Genomic DNA, 12,185 nt, shown 5'->3' on the forward strand with positions numbered 1-12,185 from the left:
AAAGCGCCAAATACTAACCACTAGACCGTATGGGACGTTGTCGTGAGAAGGCGTTTCCAATTTATCGGGAAAACACAAGTAAGGAATGTAATAGGATACTTGTGACATGAACTGCACTTCGTGTATTATATATTCTCTTGTAATAAGGCAACAAATACGAGAGGCCAATTTATATATTTTAATTAAATTGTCTATGTGAATTTTATACAAGCTGCGATGTTCAACTGACCAGGAATCTAAAACAGGTATTCCCACACCGGGAATTGAACCCTGGCCTTGGCGGTGAAAGCGCCAAATCCTAACCACAAGACATATGGGACGTTGTCGTATGAAGGCGTTTCCTATTTATCGGGAAAACACAAGTAAGGCATATAAGAGGATACTTGTGACATGAACTGCACGTCGTGTATTATATATTCTCTTGTAATAAGGCAACAAATACGAGAGGCCAATATATATATTTTAATTAAATTGTCTATGAGCATTGTATACAAGCTGCGATGTTCAACTGACCAGGAATCTATAACAGGTGTTCCCACACCGGGTATTGAACCCGGGGCTTGGCGGTGAAAGCGCAAAACCCTAACCACTAGACCATATGGGACGTTGTCGTATGAAGGCGTTTCCTATTTATTGGGAAAACACAAGTAAGGCATATAATAGGATACTTGTGACATGAACTGCACGTCGTGTATTATATATTCTCTTGTAATAAAGCAACAAATACGGGAGGCCAATTTATATCTTTTATTCAAATTGTCTATGAGCATTTTATACAAGCTGCGATGTTCAACTGACCAGGAATCTAAAACAGGTGTTCCCACACCGGGAATTGAACCCGGGCCTTGGCGGTGAAAGCGCCAAATCCTAATCACTAGACCATATGCGACGTTGTCGTATGAAGGCGTTTCCTATTTATCGGGAAAACACAAGTATGGCATACAATCGGATACTAGTCACATGAACTGCACGTCGTGTATTATATATTCTCTTGTAATAAGGCAACAAAGACGAGAGGCCAATTGATATATTTGAATTATATTGTCTTTGAGAATTTTGTACAAGCTGCGATGTTCAACTGACCAGGAATCTAAAACAGGTGTTCCCACACCGGGAATTGAACCCTAGCCTCGGCGGTGAAAGCGCCAAATCCTAACCACTAGACCATATGGGACGACGACATTTGAAGGCGTTTCCTATTTATCGGGAAAACACAAGTATGGCATACAATCGGATGATTGTGACATGAACTGCACGTCGTGTATTATATATTCTCAAGTAATAAGGCAACAAAGACGAGAGGCCAATTTATTAATTTTAATTAAATTGTCTATGAGCATTTTATACAAGCTGCGATGTTCAACTGACCAGGAATCTAAAACAGGTGTTCCCACACCAGGAATTGAACCCGGGCCTTGGCGGTGAAAGCGCCAAATCCTAACCACTAGACCGTATGGGACGTTGTCGTGAGAAGGCGTTTCCAATTTATCGGGAAAACACAAGTAAGGAATGTAATAGGATACTTGTGACATGAACTGCACTTCGTGTATTATATATTCTCTTGTAATAAGGCAACAAATACGAGAGGCCAATTTATATATTTTAATTAAATTGTCTATGTGAATTTTATACAAGCTGCGATGTTCAACTGACCAGGAATCTAAAACAGGTATTCCCACACCGGGAATTGAACCCTGGCCTTGGCGGTGAAAGCGCCAAATCCTAACCACAAGACATATGGGACGTTGTCGTATGAAGGGGTTTCCTATTTATCGGGAAAACACAAGTAAGGCATATAAGAGGATACTTGTGACATGAACTGCACGTCGTGTATTATATATTCTCTTGTAATAAGGCAACAAATACGAGAGGCCAATATATATATTTTAATTAAATTGTCTATGAGCATTGTATACAAGCTGCGATGTTCAACTGACCAGGAATCTAAAACAGGTGTTCCCACACCGGGTATTGAACCCGGGGCTTGGCGGTGAAAGCGCCAAACCCTAACCACTAGACCATATGGGACGTTGTCGTATGAAGGCGTTTCCTATTTATCGGGAAAACACAAGTATGGCATACAATCGGATGCTTGTGACATGAACTGCACGTCGTGTATTATATATTCTCTTGTAATAAGGCAACAAATTCGAGAGGTCAATTTATATATTTTAATTAAATTGTCTATGAGCATTTCATACAAGATGCGATGTTCAACTGACCAGGAATCTTAAACAGGTATTCCCACGCCGGGAATTGAACCCTGGCCTTGGCGGTGAAAGCGCCAAATCCTAACCACAAGACATATGGGACGTTGTCGTATGAAGGCGTTTCCTATTTATCGGGAAAACACAAGTAAGGCATATAAGAGGATACTTGTGACATGAACTGCACGTCGTGTATTATATATTCTCTTGTAATAAGGCAACAAATACGAGAGGCCAATATATATATTTTAATTAAATTGTCTATGAGCATTGTATACAAGCTGCGATGTTCAACTGACCAGGAATCTAAAACAGGTGTTCCCACACCGGGTATTGAACCCGGGGCTTGGCGGTGAAAGCGCCAAACCCTAACCACTAGACCATATGGGACGTTGTCGTATGAAGGCGTTTCCTATTTATCGGGAAAACACAAGTAAGGCATATAATAGGACACTTGTGACATGAACTGCACGTCGTGTATTATATATTCTCTTGTAATAAGGCAACAAATACGAGAGGCCAATTAATATATTTTAATTAAATTGTCTATGAGCATTTTATACAAGCAGCGATGTTCACTGACCAGGAATCTAAAACAGCTGTCCCCACACGGGGAATTGAACCCGAGCCTTGGCGGTGAAAGCGCCAAATCCTAACCACTAGACCATATGGGACGACGACATTTGAAGGCGTTTCCTACTTATCTGGAAAACACAAGTATGGCATACAATCGGATACTTGTCACACAAACTGCACGTCGTGTATTATATATTCTCTTGTAATAAGACAACAAAGACGAGAGGCCAATTGATATATTTGAATTAAATTGTCTTTGTTGAATTTTGTACAAGCTGCGATGTTCAACTGACCAGGAATCTAAAACAGGTGTTCCCACACCGGGAATTGAACCCTAGCCTCGGCGGTGAAAGCGCCAAATCCTAACCACTAGACCATATGGGACGACGACATTTGAAGGCGTTTCCTATTTATCGGGAAAACACAAGTAAGGAATGTAATAGGATACTTGTGACATGAACTGCACTTCGTGTATTATATATTCTCTTGTAATAAGGCAACAAATACGAGAGGCCAATTTATATATTTTAATTAAATTGTCTATGTGAATTTTATACAAGCTGCGATGTTCAACTGACCAGGAATCTAAAACAGGTATTCCCACACCGGGAATTGAACCCTGGCCTTGGCGGTGAAAGCGCCAAATCCTAACCACAAGACATATGGGACGTTGTCGTATGAAGGCGTTTCCTATTTATCGGGAAAACACAAGTAAGGCATATAAGAGGATACTTGTGACATGAACTGCACGTCGTGTATTATATATTCTCTTGTAATAAGGCAACAAATACGAGAGGCCAATATATATATTTTAATTAAATTGTCTATGAGCATTGTTTACAAGCTGCGATGTTCAACTGACCAGGAATCTAAAACAGGTGTTCCCACACCGGGTATTGAACCCGGGGCTTGGCGGTGAAAGCGCCAAACCCTAACCACTAGACCATATGGGACGTTGTCGTATGAAGGCGTTTCCTATTTATCGGGAAAACACAAGTATGGCATACAATCGGATGCTTGTGACATGAACTGCACGTCGTGTATTATATATTCTCTTGTAATAAGGCAACAAATTCGAGAGGTCAATTTATATATTTTAATTAAATTGTCTATGAGCATTTCATACAAGATGCGATGTTCAACTGACCAGGAATCTTAAACAGGTATTCCCACGCCGGGAATTGAACCCTGGCCTTGGCGGTGAAAGCGCCAAATCCTAACCACAAGACATAAGGGACGTTGTCGTATGAAGGCGTTTCCTATTTATCGGGAAAACACAAGTACGGCATATAAGAGGATACTTGTGACATGAACTGCACGTCGTGTATTATATATTCTCTTGTAATAAGGCAACAAATTCGAGAGGTCAATTTATATATTTTAATTAAATTGTCTATGAGCATTTTATACAAGCTGCGATGTTCAACTGACCAGGAATCTAAAATAGGTGTCCCCACACCGGGAATTGAACCCGGGCCTTGGCGGTGAAAGCGCCAAATCCTAACCACTAGACCATATGGGACGTTGTCGTATGAAGGCGTTTCCTATTTATCGCGAAAACACAAGTAAGGCATATAATAGGATACTTGTGACATGAACTGTACGTAGTGTATTATATATTCTTTTGTAATAAGGCAACAAATACGAGAGGCCAATTTATATCTTTTAATTTAATTGTCTATGACCATTTTATACAAGCTGCGATGTTCAACTGACCAGGAATATAAAACAGGTGTTCCCACACCGGGAATTGATCCCAGGCCTTGGCGGTGAAAGCGCCAAATCCTAACCACTAGACCATAGGGGACGCTGATATTTGAAAGCGTTTCCTATTTATCGGGAAAACACAAGTATGGCATACAATCGGATGCTTGTGACATGAACTGCACGTCGTGTATTATATATTCTCAAGTAATAAGGCAACAAAGACGAGAGGCCAATTTATATATTTTAATTAAATTGTCTATGAGCATTTTATACAAGCTGCGATGTTCAACTGACCAGGAATCTAAAACAGGTGTTCCCACACCGGGAATTGAACCCGAGCCTTGGCGGTGAAAGCGCCAAATCCTAACCACTAGACCATATGGGACGTTGTTGTATGAAGGCGTTTCCTATTTATCCGGAAAACACAAGTAAGGCATATAATAGGACACTTGTGACATGAACTGCACGTCGTGTATTATATATTCTCTTGTAATAAGGCAACAAATACGAGAGGCCAATTAATATATTTTAATTAAATTGTCTATGAGCATTTTATACAAGCAGCGATGTTCACTGACCAGGAATCTAAAACAGCTGTCCCCACACCAGGAATTGAACCCGAGCCTTGGCGGTGAAAGCGCCAAATCCTAACCACTAGACCATATGGGACGACGACATTTGAAGGCGTTTCCTACTTATCTGGAAAACACAAGTATGGCATACAATCGGATACTTGTCACATGAACTGCACGTCGTGTATTATATATTCTCTTGTAATAAGGCAACAAAGACGAGAGGCCAATTGATATATTTGAATTAAATTGTCTAAGAGCATTTTGTACAAGCTGCGATGTTCAACTGACCAGGAATCTAAAACAGGTGTTTCCACTCCGGGAATTGAACCCAGGCCTTGGCGGTGAAAGCGCCAAATCCTAATCACTAGACCATATGGGAAAACACAAGTATGGCATACAATCAGATACTTGTCACATGAACTGCACGTCGTGTATTATATATTCTCTTGTAATAAGGCAACAAAGACGAGAGGCCAATTGATATATTTGAATTAAATTGTCTTTGAGAATTTTGTACAAGCTGCGATGTTCAACTGACCAGGAATCTAAAACAGGTGTTCCCACACCGGGAATTGAACCCTAGCCTCGGCGGTGAAAGCGCCAAATCCTAACCACTAGACCATATGGGACGTTGTTGTATGAAGGCGTTTCCTATTTATCCGGAAAACACAAGTAAGGCATATAATAGGACTCTTGTGACATGAACTGCACGTCGTGTATTATATATTCTCTTGTAATAAGGCAACAAATACGAGAGGCCAATTAATATATTTTAATTAAATTGTCTATGAGCATTTTATACAAGCAGCGATGTTCACTGACCAGGAATCTAACACAGCTGTCCCCACACCGGGAATTGAACCCGGGCCTTGGCGGTGAAAGAGCCAAATCCTAACCACTAGACCATAGGAGACGCTGATATTTGAAAGCGTTTCCTATTTATCGGGAAAACACAAGTATGGCATACAATCGGATGCTTGTGACATGAACTGCACGTCGTGTATTATATATTCTCAAGTAATAAGGCAACAAAGACGAGAGGCCAATTTATATATTTTAATTAAATTGTCTATGAGCATTTTATACAAGCTGCGATGTTCAACTGACCAGGAATCTAACACAGCTGTCCCCACACCGGGAATTGAACCCGGGCCTTGGCGGTGAAAGAGCCAAATCCTAACCACTAGACCATAGGAGACGCTGATGTTTGAAAGCGTTTCCTATTCATCGGGAAAACACAAGTATGGCATACAATCGGATGCTTGTGACATGAACTGCACGTCGTGTATTATATATTCTCTTGTAATAAGGCAACAAATACGAGAGGCCAATATATATATTTTAATTAAATTGTCTATGAGCATTGTATACAAGCTGCGATGTTCAACTGACCAGGAATCTAAAACAGGTGTTCCCACACCGGGAATTGAACCCGAGCCTTGGCGGTGAAAGCGCCAAATCCTAACCACTAGACCATATGGGACGTTGTTGTATGAAGGCGTTTCCTATTTATCCGGAAAACACAAGTAAGGCATATAATAGGACACTTGTGACATGAACTGCACGTCGTGTATTATATATTCTTTTGTAATAAGGCAACAAATACGAGAGGCCAATTTATATATTTTAATTAAATTGTCTATGAGAATTTTATACAAGCTGCGATGTTCAACTGACCAGGAATCTAAAACAGGTGTTCTTACACCGGGAATTGAACCCGGGCCTTGGCGGTGAAAGCGCCAAATCCTATAGACTAGACCATATGGGACGTTGTCGTATGAAGGCGTTTCCTATTTATCGGGAAAACACAAGTAAGGCATATAATGGGATACTTGTGACATGAACTGCACGTCGTGTATTATATATTCTCTTGTAATAAGGCAACAAATACGAGAGGCCAATTAATATATTTTAATTAAATTGTCTATGAGCATTTTATACAAGCAGCGATGTTCACTGACCAGGAATCTAAAACAGCTGTCCCCACACCGGGAATTGAACCCGGGCCTTGGCGGTGAAAGAGCCAAATCCTAACCACTAGACCATATGGGACGTTGTCGTATTAAGGCGTTTCGTATTTATCGGGAAAACACAAGTATGGCATACAATCAGATACTTGTGACGTGAACTGCACGTCGTGTATTATATATTCACAAGTAATAAGGCAACAAATACGAGAAGCCAATTAATATATTTTAATTAAATTGTCTATGAGCATTTTATACAAGCAGCGATGTTCACTGACCAGGAATCTAAAACAGCCGTTCGCACACCGGGAATTGAACCCGGGCCCTGGCGGTGAAAGCGCCAAATACTAACCACTAGACCATATGGGACGTTGACATTTGAAAGCGTTTCCTATTTATCGGGAAAACACAAGTATGGCATACAATCGGATGCTAGTGACATGAACTGCACGTCGTGTATTATATATTCTCTTGTAATAAGGCAACAAACACGAGAGGCCAATTTATATCTTTTAATTAAATTGTCTTTGAGAATTTTATACAAGCTGCGATGTTCACCTGACCAGGAATCTAAAACAGGTGTTCCCACACCGAGAATTGAACCCGGGCCTTGGCGGTGAAAGCGCCAAATCCTAACCACTAGACCATATGGGACGTTGACATTTGAAGGGGTTTCCTATTTATCGGGAAAACACAAGTATGGCATACAATCGAATGATTGTGACATGAACTGTACGTCGTGTATCATATATTCTCTTGTAATAAGGCAATAATTACGAGAGGCCAATTTATATCTTTTAATTAAATTGTCTTTGTGAATTTTATACAAACTGCGATGTTCAACTGACCAGGAATCTAAAACAGGTATTCCCACTCCGGGAATTGAACCCGGGCCTTGGCGGTGAAAGCGCCAAATCCTAACCACTAGACCATATGGGACGTTGTCGTATGAAGGCGTTTCATATTTATCGGAAAAACACAAGTAAGGCATGTAATAGGATACTTGTGACATGAACTGCACATCGTGTATTATATATTGTCTTGTAATAAGGCAACAAATACGAGAGGCCAATTTATATATTTTAATTAAATTGTCTATGAGAATTTTATACAAGCTGCGATGTTCAACTGACCAGGAATCTAAAACAGGTATTCCCACACCGGGAATTGAACCCGGGCCTTGGCGGTGAAAGCGCCAAATCCTAACCACAAGACATATGGGACGTTGTCGTATGAAGGCGTTTCCTATTTATCGCGAAAACACAAGTAAGGCACATAAGGGGATACTTGTGACATGAACTGCACGTCGTGTATTATATATTCTCTTGTAATAAGGCAACAAATACGAGAGGCCAATTTATATATTTTAATTAAATTGTCTATGAGGATTTTGTACAAGCTGCGATGTTCAACTGACCAGGAATCTAAAACAGGTGTTCCCACACCGGGAATTGAACCCGAGCCTTGGCGGTGAAAGCGCCAAATCCTAACCACTAGACCATATGGGACGACGACATTTGAAGGCGTTTCCTACTTATCGGGAAAACACAAGTATGGCATACAATCGGATACTTGTCACATGAACTGCACGTCGTGTATTATATATTCTCTTGTAATAAGGCAACAAAGACGAGAGGCCAATTGATATATTTTAATTAAATTGTCTATGAGCATTTTATACAAGCTGCGATGTTCAACTAACCTGGAATATAAAACAGGTGTACCCACACCGGGAATTGAACCCGGGCCTTGGCGGTGAAAGCGACAAATCCTAACCACTAGACCATATGGGACGTTGTCGTATGAAGGCGTTTCATATTTATCGGAAAAACACAAGTAAGGCATGTAATAGGATACTTGTGACATGAACTGCACTTCGTGTATTATATATTCTCTTGTAATAAGGCAACAAATACGAGAGGCCAATTTATATATTTTAATTAAATTGTCTATGAGAATTTTATACAAGCTGCGATGTTCAACTGACCAGGAATCTAAAACAGGTATTCCCACACCGGGAATTGAACCCGGGCCTTGGCGGTGAAAGCGCCAAATCCTAACCACAAGACATATGGGACGTTGTCGTATGAAGGCGTTTCCTATTTATCGCGAAAACACAAGTAAGGCACATAAGAGGATACTTGTGACATGAACTGCACGTCGTGTATTTTATATTCTCTTGTAATAAGGCAACAAATACGAGAGGCCAATTTATATATTTTAATTAAATTGTCTATGAGCATTTTGTACAAGCTGCGATGTTCAACTGACCAGGAATCTAAATCAGGTGTTCCCACACCGGGAATTGAACCCGAGCCTTGGCGGTGAAAGCGCCAAATCCTAACCACTAGACCATATGGGACGACGACATTTGAAGGCGTTTCCTACTTATCGGGATCGAAAACACAAGTATGGCATACAATCGGATACTTGTCACATGAACTGCACGTCGTGTATTATATATTCTCTTGTAATAAGGCAACAAAGACGAGAGGCCAATTGATATATTTTAATTAAATTGTCTATGAGCATTTTATACAAGCTGCGATGTTCAACTAACCTGGAATATAAAACAGGTGTTCCCACACCGGGAATTGAACCCGGGCCTTGGTGGTGAAAGCGCCAAATCCTAACCACTAGACCATATGGGACGTTTTCCTATGAAGGCGTTTCCTATTTATCGGGAAAACACAAGTATGGCATACAATCGAATGATCGTGACATGAACTGTACGTCGTGTATTATATATTCTCTTGTAATAAGGCAACAAATACGAGAGTCCAATTTATATCTTTTAATTAAATTGTCTAAGAGCATTTTATACAAGATGCGATGTTCAATTGACCAGGAATCTTAAACAGGTATTCCCACGCCGGGAATTGAACGCGGGCCGTGGTGGTGAAAGCGCCAAATCCTAACCACTAGACCGTATGGGACGTTATCGTGAGAAGGCGTTTCCAATTTATCGGGAAAACACAAGTAAGGAATGTAATAGGATACTTGTGACATGAACTGCACTTCGTGTATTATATATTCTCTTGTGATAAGGCAACAAATACGAGAGGCCAATTTATATATTTTAATTAAATTGTCTTTGTGAATTTTATACAAGCTGCGATGTTCAACTGACCAGGAATCTAAAACAGGTATTCCCACACCGGGAATTGAACCCTGGCCTTGGCGGTGAAAGCGCCAAATCCTAACCACAAGACATATGGGACGTTGTCGTATGAAGGCGTTTCCTATTTATCGGGAAAACACAAGTAAGGCATATAATAGGATAATTGTGACATGAACTGCACGTCGTGTATTATATATTCTCTTGTAACAAGGCAACAAATACGAGAGGCCAATATATATATTTTAATTACATTGTCTATGAGCATTTTATACAAGCTGCTATGTTCAACTGACCAGGAATCTAAAACAGGTGTTCTCACACCGGCAATTGATCCCGGGCCTTGGCGGTGAAAGTGCCAAATCCTAACCACTAGACCATAGGGGACGTTGACATTTGAAAGCGTTTCCTATTTATCGGGAAAACACAAGTATGGCATACAATCGGATGCTTGTGACATGAACTGCACGTCGTGTATTATATATTCTCTTGTATTAAGGCAACAAATACGAGAGGCCAATTTATATCTTTTAATTAAATTGTCTATGACCATTTTATACAAGCTGCGATGTTCAACTGACCAGGAATCTAAAACAGATGTTCCCACACCGGGAATTGCACCCGAGCCTTGGCGGTGAAAGCGCCAAATTCTAACCACTAGACCATATGGGACGTTGTTGTATGAAGGCGTTTCCTATTTATCGGGAAAACACAAGTAAGGCATATAATAGGATACTTATTCTATTTATCGGGAAAACACAAGTAAGGCATATAATACGATACTTGTGACATGAACTGCATGTCGTGTATTATATATTCTCTTGTAATAAGGCAACAAATACGAGAGGACAATTTATATCTTTTATTTAATTTGTCTATGACCATTTTATACAAGCTGCGAAGTTCAACTGACCAGGAATCTAAAACAGGTGTTCCCTCACCGGGAATTGAACCCGAGCCTTAGCGGTGAAAGCGCCAAATCCTAACCACTAGACTATATGGGACGTTGTTGTATGAAGGCGTTTCCTATTTATCCGGAAAACACAAGTAAGGCATATAATAGGACACTTGTGACATGAACTGCACGTCGTGTATTATATATTCTTTTGTAATAAGGCAACAAATACGAGAGGCCAATTTATATCTTTTAATTAAATTGTCTAAGAGCATTTTATACAAGATGCGATGTTCAACTGACCAGGAATCTTAAACAGGTATTCCCACGCCGTGAATTGAACCCGGGCCGTGGCGGTGAAAGCGCCAAATCCTAACCACTAGATCGTATGGGACGTTATCGTGAGAAGGCGTTTCCAATTTATCGGGAAAACACAAGTAAGGAATGTAATAGGATACTTGTGACATGAACTGCACGTCGTGTATTATATATTCTCTTGTAATAAGGCAACAAATACGAGAGGCCAATATATATATTTTAATTAAATTGTCTATGAGCATTTTATACAAGCTGCGATGTTCAACTGACCAGGAATCTAAAACAGGTGTTCTCACACCGGGAATTGATCCCAGGCCTTGGCGGTGAAAGTGCCAAATCCTAACCACTAGACCATAGGGGACGTTGACATTTGAAAGCGTTTCTTATTTATCGGGAAAACACAAGTATGGCATACAATCGGATGCTTGTGGCATGAACTGCACGTCGTGTATTATATATTCTCTTGTAATAAGGCAACAAATACGAGAGGCCAATTTATATCTTTTAATTAAATTGTCTATGACCATTTTATACAAGCTGCGATGTTCAACTGACCAGGAATCTAAAACAGGTGTTCCCACACCGGAATTGAACCCGAGCCTTGGCGGTGAAAGCGCCAAATCCTAACCACTAGACCATATGGGACGTTGTTGTATGAAGGCGTTTCCTATTTATCCGGAAAACACAAGTAAGGCATATAATAGGACACTTGTGACATGAACTGCACGTCGTGTATTATATATTCTTTTGTAATAAGGCAACAAATACGAGAGGCCAATTTATATCTTTTAATTAAATTATCTAAGAGCATTTCATACAAGA

The 12,185-nt window shown here is 40.3% G+C and overlaps 7 non-coding genes across 7 annotated transcripts; all 7 read right to left on the bottom strand.

Moving 5' to 3' along the window:
• Nucleotides 1–4,233: 4,233 nt before the first annotated feature.
• On the bottom strand, nucleotides 4,234–4,305 carry TRNAE-UUC (transfer RNA glutamic acid (anticodon UUC)). Its single transcript has one exon. It is a non-coding gene; the product is annotated as a tRNA-Glu (tRNA).
• Nucleotides 4,306–4,803: 498 nt separating this feature from the next.
• On the bottom strand, nucleotides 4,804–4,875 carry TRNAE-UUC (transfer RNA glutamic acid (anticodon UUC)). Its single transcript has one exon. It is a non-coding gene; the product is annotated as a tRNA-Glu (tRNA).
• A 1,601-nt stretch (nucleotides 4,876–6,476) lies between these two features.
• TRNAE-UUC (transfer RNA glutamic acid (anticodon UUC)) lies at nucleotides 6,477–6,548 on the bottom strand. The gene has a single exon. It is a non-coding gene; the product is annotated as a tRNA-Glu (tRNA).
• Nucleotides 6,549–7,614: 1,066 nt separating this feature from the next.
• TRNAE-UUC (transfer RNA glutamic acid (anticodon UUC)) lies at nucleotides 7,615–7,686 on the bottom strand. The gene has a single exon. It is a non-coding gene; the product is annotated as a tRNA-Glu (tRNA).
• A 782-nt stretch (nucleotides 7,687–8,468) lies between these two features.
• Nucleotides 8,469–8,540, bottom strand: TRNAE-UUC (transfer RNA glutamic acid (anticodon UUC)). The gene has a single exon. It is a non-coding gene; the product is annotated as a tRNA-Glu (tRNA).
• Nucleotides 8,541–9,322: 782 nt separating this feature from the next.
• TRNAE-UUC (transfer RNA glutamic acid (anticodon UUC)) lies at nucleotides 9,323–9,394 on the bottom strand. The gene has a single exon. It is a non-coding gene; the product is annotated as a tRNA-Glu (tRNA).
• A 217-nt stretch (nucleotides 9,395–9,611) lies between these two features.
• Nucleotides 9,612–9,683, bottom strand: TRNAE-UUC (transfer RNA glutamic acid (anticodon UUC)). The gene has a single exon. It is a non-coding gene; the product is annotated as a tRNA-Glu (tRNA).
• Between the last annotated feature and the right edge of the window lie 2,502 nt (nucleotides 9,684–12,185).

Source organism: Saccoglossus kowalevskii, chromosome 9, assembly GCF_978046115.1.
Source record: "Saccoglossus kowalevskii chromosome 9, keSacKowa6.1, whole genome shotgun sequence".
NCBI classification, from domain to species: domain Eukaryota; kingdom Metazoa; phylum Hemichordata; class Enteropneusta; family Harrimaniidae; genus Saccoglossus; species Saccoglossus kowalevskii.